This window comes from Lygodium microphyllum, chromosome 2 (genome assembly GCF_053477565.2).
Source record: "Lygodium microphyllum isolate KBCC chromosome 2, Lygodium_microphyllum_v1.1.10, whole genome shotgun sequence".
Taxonomy (NCBI): domain Eukaryota; kingdom Viridiplantae; phylum Streptophyta; class Polypodiopsida; order Schizaeales; family Lygodiaceae; genus Lygodium; species Lygodium microphyllum.
In genome coordinates this window covers 186,916,576-186,930,540 of record NC_141136.1, presented here as the reverse complement: position 1 = coordinate 186,930,540, position 13,965 = coordinate 186,916,576, and positions in this window count along the sequence as shown.

Below are 13,965 nucleotides of genomic sequence, written 5' to 3'. Positions count from 1 at the left end.
ATTCCAGTGGAAGTAGGAGGGTTTCACATGCAAAAAACTCCAAAAATACACACGAAAACTCATTTAAAAATTAATAATTAAAAATCCAGAAGGCGAAAGAGGGGGGAGGAAAAAGAAAAAAGGTGGGGGAAGGCACATGGGACATGGCTGTTAAAGCAAATTGGAATTCCAATGCAAACAGGGCAGGTTCACATGGAAAAATGTCAAAAAGACGCATGAAAAAGTCGTAAAAAACCGGAAAATTAATAATGGACAAACCGTGTATCGGAATGACTCGGAGTAAAAAGGAAAAATGTCAAGGGAAAAGTGGTTGTCAGGACTATGGCATCAGATCATGGTTTCGAAGCAAGAAAAGCGCGTTCATATGGAAAACCGGCGAATTTGTGCAAAATGCTTCAAAAATTAATAACTCAAAAACTGTACACCAGAATAGGGGTAGGTAAAAAGGAAAAATGGTCAGTTCAAAGAGAGAAACAGGACTATACGGTTGGATTTGGACTTTGGTGAACGTAGGGTGCATTCACATGGCAGGACCTTAAAAGCAGGGAATGAAGGAAAACTGCAAGGGAACAACCCCAAGGGTGGGTGGAACATAACCGGGTGGGTGGGAAGGGACCCCATCAGGGTAACAGCAAGGCATGTCATACATGCATGAGCAGGTTAAGGCATATGCAGAGGAGTAGGCAATGTAGACGCGCAGGGACGCGTCCCCACACTTAAGACCTCAATGGATAGGGTTAACCGAGCAACAGGGACCTAGGACCATGCCACAAACCATCCACTAACGTCCCCACACTTAAAACATGACCGTCACGAAAAAACCAAAGTGGGAGGGTTAGAAAAACTTGGCCCATTTCGTCAAGAAGCAAGGTTGAGTGTCGATGGCACGTCCAGTGTTGTTGTCGGCTTCTGGAGGTACCAAGGCATCTTTGCTATACACGTCCTTCATAGCAGGGACTGTGCGGCAGCACCTAGGGAGGTAGCTGATGGAAGGAAGCACATGAAATTTATCGATGACGAGGGATATTGCACTCCACTCACAATCATTCAAATGAAATAAAAGAACAATCACTCACCCCAGGACTAATATCACTCGAGGAAGAATGATTGAAACCCATATCTCATACCCGGTTTACAAATCAACAGGGGAATGGTGCAGAAGGAGTATGCCAGGGTGCATAGTTGATGGTGCATTAGTGCGTCCAACCCGTCTGGCATAAGTGCAAGAAGGAAGGCAAGGGAGCCTTACAGTGCAGTGTACAGAATAGGGTGATGTGTCTTGTGATGACGGCAAAGACCCATCCCGTGGGTGCATAGGAAAACGGGAACATACCTGACTCCAAGTGTCGTAATGTCCCTCAATCTCACCTCTCGGTAAGTGATTAAAGAAACTCCAATCACACTCAACCCACCCTCTGTCTCACGCTCTATTGATAGATACCGAAGGGCAGCCTTTTCCTGAAACCCATTGATGTAATCCTCACAGTCACTTGTGCAAAGGTTGTATGCCTTGTGTGCATTTGATGGTGCAACTGTGCATCCCGCCTTGTGTCGGCATACAGTGTGAGAAGGAAGGCCAGGGAGCCTTATGGTGCAGTGCACAGAAACAAATTGTGCTTTGTGCATTGAGAGGCCCATCCCGTGCGTGCAACACTTCATTCACACTACTCACCTCTCATTTGATTTGAAGGGAAAAGACTGGTCTCTCGCCCCACCCTCTGTCTCACGCTCTGTTGATAATTATAGAGGGCAACCATACTCACTTCCCCATCCGGTTAGGATGAAAGCTCACATCACTCGATTGTTGGTCGATTGAAATCGCGTCGTCAATTGTTGAAGAGGCGTACTTAGGGAGGTAGCCATCAAATCGGACGTTGTGTTAGATAGGACATGTCGTCTGCGAGAGGACAGGTAGACACTCTACAGAAAGACCCAGGACACAGCGTACCAAGGGAGGCAGATTCGGAATTGGATCCTGGGGATATCCATTAATGAATCCACTTTCTGGACTGCTGGGTGTTGCCACCTTTTCCACAGCCAGCTTCCCGCCCAAGGGTGTTTACCACCTTTTCTTGGAACGAGGCCTGCTATGACAGGGAATTGCTTCCTTTTCTCGCATAACAGTTTTTTTTTTTGTTATTTCTTTGTTTGTTTTTTTTTCTTTCTCTTTTTTTTTGTTTTCCCCTATTCCCGAGGGTGTTTCCACCTTTTCTCGAAGAATAGGTCGGCATGACAGGGACCTTGTCCTTTTCTCCCACGACCGATATGTATATTTTTTTTCCTTTTTTTTTCAAATTAAGCAAGGGAATGGTAGAAAGACCATTTGTCAGAACCAACCTCGCCACTGTCGTTGGTGGAAAATAGAGGATAAGAGATCAAGGCTGGAAGGTGAAGTGGAGGGGATAGAGGGTTGCGTCCATCTCATCAGGAGTGACTGAAAAACAGCTATCAGAAGTAGCATCATAAGAAGTAGAGTGCCGTGCCAACAAGGGAAAGGATCAAGTGACCGTGATTGTCAAGATCCCCAAGGAGGAAAGTACTTCTTCAGGCGATATCCATTGATCAGAAAGGGATCATCAGAGGCATCAACGGTCTGCACTTGGACAGAGCCATTAGGGTTGACGACAAGTACCTTATAGGGGCCCATCCACCACTGTTGAAGCTTGCCAGGAAACTTACCAAATCGTAAATCATAGGCTAGGACCAAATCACCTTCTTTGAACTCCTTGTGCTTGATGAAGCTATCATGGTAAGCCTTACGTCGAGCTTGCGTGGCTTCCATGCACTGTAGAGCCATCCTACAAATTTCGTCCAAACATTCAAAGTGCAAGAGACGGCATTTAAGTGAATCATCGTCCCCCAAACGCTCTTTGATAGCCACTCTCAAAGAAGGTAATTCCAGTTCAACAGGGAAAATAGCTTCTGTACCATACACCAGCTGGAAAGGTGTATGTCTTGTTGCGGCTTTATGGGAGGTTTTGTACACCCAGAGGGCCTCTGTAAGTCGATCATCCCAATCACGACGATGTATGGCAATTGTTCTTGTCAGAATCGAGCAGAGGATGCGATTGGTGACTTCGACTTGGCCGTTGGCTCTAGGGTAATAAGGAGTGGACTTGCGATGGTGGATCTTATACAACTCTGCCAATTCTTCCATGACTTTATTAATGAAATGAGTGCCTCTATCACTTACCAGCTCTAAGGGACTACCAAAACGGGTGATGATATTCTCATACATGAACAGGGCCACGCTGTTACCATCGTCCCGCTTTAGGGCTTTAGCTTCACACCACTTTGTGACATAATCCGTACATATGAGGATGTATCCGTTCTGTTTCCTTCTAGTAGGAGGATCGATCAGACCTATGAAATCGATGCCCCACTTCTCAAACGGCTTCAAGGGAAGGATAGGTTGCAGTGGCATGGCACTTGTCTTGGTGGGTTTCCCCATTCTCTGACAAGCATCACATCTTTTACAGTAATCATAGGCATCCTTATGAAGGGTAGGCCACCAATATCCTGCTAGCAGAGCCTTCCTAGCTGTAGCTTCTCCTGCAAAGTGGCCTCCACATGGCTCGTCATGGCAAGCCTTCAGAACAATCCCAATCTCATTTCCTGCAACACATCTTCAGAGCACTTCATCTTTGCCTTTCTTGTACAGTGCACCGCCTAGCAGGGTGTAGGGGGCTGATTCTAGCATAAGCTTCTTCCTCTCCCGACTAGAAATACTAGGAGGATATTGTTGGGTTGCCAGCAGATTGGCAATGTCTGCATACCAGGGAGTTACAGTTTCCACCAAGAATAGGGAAGCATCAGGGAGGTCGGGATCATCGTGCTCCTCGTCTACAGTTTGTGGGATACGTGACAGATGATCAGCTAGAACATGGGAATGACCGGGCTTAGTAATCACCTCAAAGTCGAACTCCTAGAATAAAAGGAGCCATCTCATCATTCGTCCTTTCACATCTGCTTTGTTCATCAGGAAGGACAGGGCCTTATGATCCACATAAAATTTAAAGTGGGTGGATAGGAGGTAGTGGCGGAACTTCTCTAGGGCAAACACCATTGCCAAGCACTCCAGCTCTGTCACTGTGTAGTTCCGTTCCCTATCAGTGACTTTCCGGCTTGCGTAATGGATCGGTTGATCCAGCTTCGAGGAACCCTTCTGGCAAAGGACAGCACCTAAGCCTTCAATTGATGCATCAGTGTGTACATGAAACTCTTTCGTCCAATCAGGAGGTTGCAGAATGGGTGCCTCAATCAGACACTGCTTCAGAGTGTGGAAGGCTTTGCCACATTCTTCCGTCCAAGTAAACTCTGCATCTTTCCTCAGAAGCTTGTGCAAGGAGGTTGCCTTTGTTGCAAAATGAGCTATGAACCTTCTATAGTAACCCACATGGCCTAGGAATCCCCTCAACTGTTTGAGGTTGGTGGGTGCAGTTAGCGCTGCGATCTTTTCGATCTTTGCAGGGTCTATTGATATCCCTTGTGCAGAGACAATGTGGCCCAACAGAACTCCAGAAGAGACCCCAAAGATGCATTTGTTGGGGTTGAGGGAAATCCCATACTCCCGGCATCGGTCAAAGCATTGTTCCAGGTGTTCCCAGTGTTCAGGGATCAAACTATAGACACAGAAGTCATCCAAATATACCTCAATAAAGTCGTGTAGATGATTTTGAAATGCGGCCATCATGACTCGCTGGAAAGTAGCAGGGGCATTGCAGAGCCCAAATGGCATCACTCGATAAGCGTAGGTCCCCCATTCTGTGGTGAAGGTTGTTTTGGATTGGTCCTCTTCTGCGATTTGGACTTGGTTGTATCCACTGAATCCATCTAGAAGGGAATAAAGCTCATGTCCTGCCACTGTGTCCAACAGTTGGTCTGTGAAAGGGATAGGAAAGTGATCCTTCTTTGTCTTGGAATTAAGCTTTCGGAAATCCACACATATTCGCAATTTGCCATTCTTCTTGGGTACAACCACGATGGGTGAAACCCATTCACTATTTGCCACTATTCGCAATTTGCCATTCTTCTTGGGTACAACCACGATGGGTGAAACCCATTCACTTCTTGGGTACAACCACGATGGATGAACTTGGCTTCCAGAAGCTTCAGCAGCTCCGCTTTCACCAATGTGGAATAATTCGGGTTCATTCGCCTCTGTCGTTGCTGTACTGGCTTGGCATCAGGCTCCAAGTCAATATGATGTTGACATATTGTGGGATCAATCCCCTTTAGGTCTTTGTAGGACCATGCAAACACGTCTAAATTTTCTTTGAACAAGTTCTACAAGGTTGACAACTCCTCTTCTGGGAGGCTGCTACCCACCTTCAAGTGGCGTTCAGTGCCTCTGCATCCACAAAGATTAACTGCCTTTCACCTTCTACTTCACGGATGAAGGTCCCACGGACTGCTTCTGGATACAGATCCGACTCCTTCAAGGGAGTGATATCCTCTTCGGATGTTCCACTAGAACCAACTTCTTCTTTTGGTGGAGACTTAGGATGCTCCTTGAGATGTTGAAATGGGATTAGGGCCGTTTCGGGTTTGGTTTCAAGAGTAGTTACCTCTTGGCTTGAAGACTCATTGTCTGATGACACATCCAGGAATGTCACATAATAGGGACCCTCTGATGCCTGTTGGGTTGATGGGACTGGTGCTTGTTGGCACGGTGCATCATCATCATCTTTCTTTGGCAAAGATGGGTTAGGACGGCATGAGCCACTGCTGAAAGACGGCTTGTTCTTCTTAATCCATTTCTTATAAAGGTTTTGCATATGAGAAGATCTATTTACCAGACCAAATGGTACCATCACCATTCTATCCCATAGCATGAGCTCATCTGCTTCTGATGCTTTTGGAACTTCTTCTTCATTTATATCCTCTTCAGGTGGGATAGACTCTTCTAGCTCACTTTCATAACCTTCTTCGTCCATATCATATTCATCCTCTTCTGTCTCTGTCTCTTCTTCTGCTTCTGCTTCTGTCTCTGCTTCTGTCTCTGCTTCTCCTTCTGCTTCTGTCTCTGTAGGAGCTCTGTAATAGAATAACAGATTCTCTATTTTATCTTCTGCCTCTGTCTTGGCTTCTGCTATGGCCATGTAACAGGGAGAGCAGTACATCCATGCTTCTATCTCACTGTCAGAAGTGATTTCAGAAGTTATTCCTGGTTCAGGCAGGAAGTATTCACCCATTGATAATGGCTTTGCATCTTTTGGAAGTCGGCTTACAGTATCCACTGTTAAGAAACGTGCCACTGTTTTCTTGGGGAGGATCTGTTTGATAGCATCTTCGTCTGCTGATGTTCCATGTGTAGCCTCATTAGGGGAGTCAGAAGATAATTCCAAGGAGGTGGATCCATGTCCTTTTTGAGAACCATACAATTTCAGCACCACTCTGTTGGGTCCTCTACCCAAGGTCAAGGTTCCTTTGAACCAATCCGTCCTTGCTCTGGCTTCAAAAAGCCATGGTCTGCCCAGTAACAGAGGATAGGATGTACCATAAGAGTTTGGCTTCACCACCAAATAGGTTAGCCAATAATCTTTTCCAGCCATTGTAGTCTTTACATATGGGAGAATGCCCAAAGGCTTGATTCTACTGTGATCCGCCAGTCTGATGAGCCATTGGGTGGGTTGCACACCTTGTAGTCCTAGATCCTTCATTGTCACATCCGTCATAATGTTTACTGATGAACCACCATCAATCAGTGCATTTGCAATGAAGCATCCTTCTATCCACATGCCAGTCTCCGGAGTACCCGGATCTAGGAAAGCGTTAGTCACATCCACTTCTTTTACAAGCTCTGGAGCCTTGTTGTACTTTGTTGCTGTTGAGGAAGCAATCCTTAAACCACGTCTTCTTGTCAGTATACTTTTGAACCTTTTTCGGCAACTGGGAGACAACATCAATAATTGTCAGAATGTGAGGTTTGGTTTAAAGGTATCTAGATCTCTGACCAGATCGTATTCCTTAATAGGATCCACTGGCTTCTCTAACCGGTTAGGGAATGGGGCAACACCCATTTTCATTTTCCCTTTTTCTTCCAACAGGGGAATCATGGGAACTTCTTCTGCCACTTGTGGCACTTCCTCCTCTTCTGTCTCCTGGACCTCTGGTCCTGTCTCTGGAACTGTCTCTGTAACTCTCTGTGGCACTGTAGGGCTCTGTACGGCACTATCAGGCTCTGTTTTGTTCTGTTCTTCTGGTGGAAGAATTAACTTCACTGTTCTGGCTGGAGGGTTATTTTCTTTCTGGATAGGTGGTTCCTTCTGCTTTGCACGAGTGATGGCAGCAACTTCCAATTCCACTAAATTGTTTGGTAGGCTCTTGGGCCTTGGCCAGACTATGAGTAGCACTGTTTTTCACTGGGGCTAGGCTTGGACAGTCCTTTGCAGTGTGGCCTTCTCCTTTGCATTGACTGCATAAGGGCTTGTAATCCACTGACCTTCGAGGATTTGGACAATTTGGTGAGATGTGTCCCTTTTCTTCGCATCTGTAACACTCCACTTCTGATCTCTGACCACCGCCAGACTGTCTTCCTCTGTAACTTTGGGAGGGAAATCTTCTAGGTCCGAAATTAGGAGCAAACTCTCTAGGCTTGGGTCCAATATCCTGTGTTGTCATTTTGGATTCCAGCAAGTTGAATCTTGCGTCTTCTTCCTTCCTTCTCCTATCATGCATCTCCTTCAGAGAGCAAATGTCCTCTGTATGGTTCTTCCGCAAATAGTAGGAACAAAAAGCTCCAGGAATGGTTGGTTTGCATGTACATTCAATGGCTAAATGGTCTGCTTGATGACACTTACCACACCAAGTATTTGACCGCATCACATCTCTTCCTGCTCCTGCAACATTGGATATGCTGGCAGTATTCACTTTCAGGGTCTGTAGCTACTCTATAATCACATCCATCAACTCCTTTTTGATGTTTACAACTGAGTTGGATAAGTAATCCTTCAAGCTTTCTCCTCCTGAGGCACTGACAGGAGGGTTTTGAGGAGTCTCTGTAATCACTGCATAAACAGGTTGGGCTGGTGTAGAGGGATCTCTGCTCTGATTCTGATTTAGAGCTCTTGTTTGAAATGTTGGCTGTTGGCTCCAGTTGGTAGGGTTCCATTGTTGCTGCTGATTTGGCATGGAGGAAATTGGTTGGGACCATTGTTGTTGTGGTTGAACCATCATTTGAGGCATTGATTGTGGCCACAATGGATTTGGTGCACTGTACTGTGATACTGGGGGCATCTGTTGGTAGGGGTAGGGGACTGTCCCTGGGACTGCATTGGGGGGGTTACATCATTCCTGGCATCAGAGGAGGTAGGACTCCTCTTCCTGGATTCATTGCTAATCGAGCTTCCACTTCATCGTACAGTCTTGCACCTTCTGTTGCAGCTTGCACTGTGGCTGGTCTTTGTAGCTCCACAAACTTACGGACTTCTGGTTGTAATCCTCTGAGAAACACCCCCTTCTGAATGCCATCATCTAGATTATGGTTATTCCATCTCTTCAGGATGGATTCCATTCGTGAGACATAAGCTTCCACTCTTTCTCCAGAAGACTGACTTAGGTTCATAAATTCCTCTCGCATACGCTCTTCAAAACCTTCATGCCTGTATTTAGTGAGGAAGGCCAACTTCAGGTCGTTCCATGTGCCAAAAGTTCCTGCTACTTGTCTCTCATACCATTGAAACGCTGCGCCCTTGAAAGTGGCGGGGAATATTGCTAACCAATGCTCAGGGGTTCTGGCATTGTTAGCCACACATGCTACCATAAACTCTGCTACATGAAGATCGGGGTCTTCATTGTACTCTCCCTTAAAAACTGGCAATGGGACTACATTCGCTGGCCTTTCATCAATATTTCGAGGACGGATCTGGCTTGGAAGTGGACCTCCAGCAGGAGGAGGAAGGGCTTGATGTGCCATTGGGGCTTCTGTAAAGAGTTCCGCAAGGGCGTCAAAGGCGGCTTTTGCTGCGAGCTCGTTCTCAGCCTTGATTTTTGCTTTCTCTCTTCTCACGTACCTTTGGACTCGTTCTAACGCTTGCCTCTTTATTGCGTCATTCATCAGTGGTGTGGCTCCACTATGTTGTTAGTGCTCCACAGAGGGTTAACAGAAGGCTTCAGTCTCTAGAGGACTCTCTTGCCAATATTTCTTCTACTTCTTTCTTTTCAACATCCCTGAATTCTGCTTTCATTCCACTGCACAGAGGAAGATATTCGGTTCTGAAGGTGTCAAAATGCATACGTCTAAGCATTGTGGTGGTGCCATCATCATAGTAATGCCAGCTTCTGATGGTTTCAACAGTGTATGTTTTGAAAAACACTCTGTCCACCAACTTCCAGTGGGTTGCTAATTGAACAAACAGAAGATTATTAGTACACCAAGCATCCCATGTATCTTGCTCTTGAGCATCCACGAACAAATTCCAACTCTTTTCCTTCTTGTCTTTGTGAACCTCTACAGACCAAGACTCCTGAAGCTTCTTCACAATCTCCCACTTGATGTTGTCTGGAAACTTCTCAATGAATGCCAAATCTTCCATGTATGGTCATTCTCTCTGTTTCTGCTCTTCAGTTTATTCCCAAACAGTTTGCCACCAAGGTGCAAGTTTCTGCTGCTTCAACAGGAAGAGGAAACTGTCCACCACATAGAGCATGCATCATGATGGTGATGTGTTTCCGCCATTGTGGGATGAACTTCTTGTGGAAAGTGGCTTTGATTATGAGAAATTCCAACTCTTCAGTGGAAGAAGGAACTTTACAAACATCCATTGAATTCTTCTCTTCTTGGCAATGCCATTTTCTTCATTTTCAGCCTCTTCTGGTGCTTGTTGATGGCAAGTTTCCCCGGCTGCGCACCAAAAACATGGAGCCCCGAGAGGAACACCAAGGAAAAGGGAATTCTCTTGCAAGAAAATCTATCTTGTAACACCAACAAGCTTGTTTATTATGTTTCATATGATCACAATGAAGAAAAGAACACCATGCACAACAAATCTTCATACAGCATCATGTAGATCTCCCACGGATTTGATAGAATCAACCATATTCTTCAATATCTTCACAAAATCCATCAATAGAATAAAGAAAGAAAAGGAATACACCATCTTTAAATGGAAATATATCACATAGTATTCATCTTTAAGATCTTCATAGTCTTCTCTTTCAATCTCTCATATACAATCACTCTGTTTGAGTAAAATTGGCTATCTCTAACTCTCTCTCTCTCTCTCTTCATCAGTAATACATCATATCCTCACTACAATGTCTCAAAAATCACTCTCAATAATCCTTAGGTCGTGGATACCCCTCCCAAGAGGTATGTCTGATATGAAGAGTCACTAGAGCCACTACAGTGTCCTTTCATAGCTCACTACTGTCACTTCACTCTAGTCTTCACTTGAGTCTTCAGCAGCTACTTCTTTCACTTCTTTCAGCTCTTTTGCACTTGTATTCACCTCTTTCCAAGGCTATAAAAATTTCCCAAGCTACACTCTCATCCATCAGAACACATACAGAAGCATACAGAACAGTCACAGAACAGTACCAGAACAGCTACAGTACAGAACATAACAGAACAGAATAGAAACAGAGGCTCTACAGAAGACCTACAGAAGGTTACAGAAGGTCATCAAAACCACATAACTCATACTCAAACCATTCCAAACTCTCACAAACCATTCAATAAACTTTCACAAGTTCTCAATCTTCATCAATCAATACTCCATCCCTCCTTACAGAAGACAATCAGAACAAAACAGAAGGTATACAGAACCAATCAAAACCTATCAGAACATCACAGAACCACTAATAAACATCATGAACTTCCAAAACACAATCAATATCATCAAAAAAACTCTCAAACAACTTCCAAATCAATCAATCATCTCATAAAATCAACCATTCAGCTCTCAAAAACAACAAAAATCAGCCAAAAAACAAGTCATTTCAACACTCAACAGAGAGTGATGACACACCTAGATTAGTGCCTCGTAGCCATTTTTCTCTGCAATCACTGTGCTCGTGTGACTACGGAGATTATAATAAAGCTTGGTGAGATAGAGACCCCTTGTGTTACTCTTTTCGATCATGAATCTGAGATTAATGTCATCGTGTGTGGATTGTATGATATTTGTAGATGGCAAGTTGATGTGGATCATGGTTGGCGCATGCGTGTGGCCAACAATACTGCATGAGATTTGTGTGTTGCTTCTCAAAACTTGAAGATTTCTATTGGAGATGTGGATGAGACTTATCATTTCTTTATGCAAAAATCTTATTCCTATCTTACTATTTTGGGGCAACCATTTATTGATGTGTCTTAGATGGACACTAAGATTTTGGATGATGGGTCTGATCTGAAGCAAGGATGGAAAGAAGGTTGTTCAGTTCATGATAGTTTGTGTCAATCATCAGTGGAATAAGGATTCTTTGAGAGATTCTCCTCTTCTAATGAGATAGTCGGATTTTTGTTAGGTACCACTGTGTTGCAAGATGATGGGGGTAGGAGACAGGGAAAGCTCTCATCTCCTAGTAGCGACAGTTTTTCCTCATGTGTTTATGATGTATCTACTAAAAGTACTTTGTACTCTTAGCATATTTCGGACATGCCTAGAGCTGCCATGCACTATTTGAAGAGAAAAGAGAAATAATTAAAGCTTTCAGGTGTTTTACAAGATGAAGATAGGGTAGATGGTTGCTATGATGGACTATCATGCTTGGATACTATGGATGATCTTTCAGTATTGCTGAAAACTGAAAATCAAGAGTTTTCGTATGTCTTACGGGTCCATTCTTTGGCGATGTATTATGAAATTGCAAATTTCATGCTTCAAGAAAATTTGGCTACTGATAATTCTCGACAAAAAGAGTTGGGTGTTGTTTATACATATCAAAATTTGTGTTTACCAAGGTATTTACAACAAGGGCTGAAATTTGTAGGTTGTAGCAAAGAAGCTAGAGTATAGACAAAATATAAGATAGCTTACAAGAAGGTTAGACTGGTTGCAAGACCACTACCTTTGGACAGTCATGAGATGATTAGGAGAGTAGCTATGCAACCTCCTTTAAGAGATCCTACAGGTACTGGACACAAGTTTTTAGCCGAGACACTGAAAGAGATGAAGATTGGGACCAAAGATTTTTTGCTTCCAGCAAGGGTGAGATGTTTTGAGGAGATGTTGAGTAGACATGGGAGAGCCTTTTCTTTTTTCCCACATGAGATTGGATGCATTGATCCTAGGGTTGTGATGCCTATGGCTATTTTTGCCATTTTGCATGTCCCTTGGAATCTACGGCCTAATCCTGTGCATGGAGCTCACTTGCCCAAATTGGTGGAGCTTTTGAATGAGCGGATCAAGATGGGGATTCCAGAACCATCTTTAGCTCCATATTCTAATAGATGGTTCACAATTCCTAAGAAGAATGGGGCACTTAGATTCATACATGACCTACAGCTAGTGAACAAGGTCACTATACGGAATGTTGGTATGGGACCTATTGTGGATGAGTTTGCAAAGGCTTTTGTTGGACGTGCTATCTATTCACTTAGAGATCTTTACTCTAGGTATGACTTGTTCCAGCTTGCCCTTGAGAGTAGAGATTTGACTACGATAAAGACACCCTTTAGGCATTGTTCGGATGTCTACGCTTTCACAAGGAGCTACTAATTTGGTTGCTCATATGAGCTTTTGTTGGACGTGCTATCTATTCACTTGGCGATCTTTACTGGGTATGACTTGTTCCAGCTTGCCCTTGAGAGTAGAGATTTGACTATGATAAAGACACCCTTTAGGCATTGTTTGGATGTGTACGCTTTCACAAGGAGCTACTAATTTGGTTGCTCATATGACAAATGGGATGAACAAGGTCTTACGAGATCTTATTCCAAATCTTACCATGCCTTTCACTGATGATCTTCCTATTAAGGGTTGTTTGGAGAAAGAGAAGGATGAGACTTTAGATGATCATGGATGTAGGTACTTTGTGGCCATGCATATGAGAGATGTTGAGAGGATTCTTTGCAGGCTAGAGGAAGTGAATTTGACCTTTTTGGGTCTGAAGTCTATTTTTGGTGCCATAGGGGTTTTGATTGTTGGACATATGTGTGGTTATTATGGCAGGAGGCATTCTCTTGCCATGTGAAGGTTGATGCCATAGAGAAGATTTTAGAGACGCTCTTCTACTTCGAAGGTTGGCAATTTTCTTGGAGCTTGTGTATTTTATTTTATTTGGATTCCTCATTTTTCTCATACTGTATATGATCTCTAGTACCTGCTCTTGAGGAAAGGGTAGTATTTTTTGTGGGACTTGAGACACATTAGAGCTATGCAGAACTTGAAGAAATTGTTGAGAGCTACTTTGACTCTTCGGAAAGCAGGTTAAGAGTGTGGGAGACCTATTGTAGTCATTGTTGATACTAGTCCTATCAACATTGGATGGACTATTGGCCAAGATGATGGAGATGGGAATAGGTATGCTATTCGGTTTGGGATGCGAAAGTCCTAAACAAGCAGCAGTGCAGGTATCCGCACATTAAGAGAGAGCTCTTGGGAATTGTCATGGCTCTCAAGAATGATAAAGTGTACTTCATTGGTGCTGCTATGGTGGTCGAGACTGATTGTTTGCCTCTTCTAGGTATGATCATGACTTGTTATACTCTAGACATTGCCATGCTTAGGTGGATCGGGTACATAAAATCCATGAATCGTGAGTTTAGGCACATAGTAGGTAAAGACAACTTAGTATCGATATACTTTCATAAGAAATGTATGATGATATGGATTTTTCTTACATTGATGATGTTGATGATGGGGCTGATATTTCAACCATGCATGCACATCATACTTGTCATGTATTTGTTTTGGAGAGCTTTGATGAGTCTTTGTATATATGAGAGTATTTGCATATTGGTCATTATTTGAGTACCATGTCTAGATAGGATGGATGGACTAATGTGGACTTCAAGAAGAT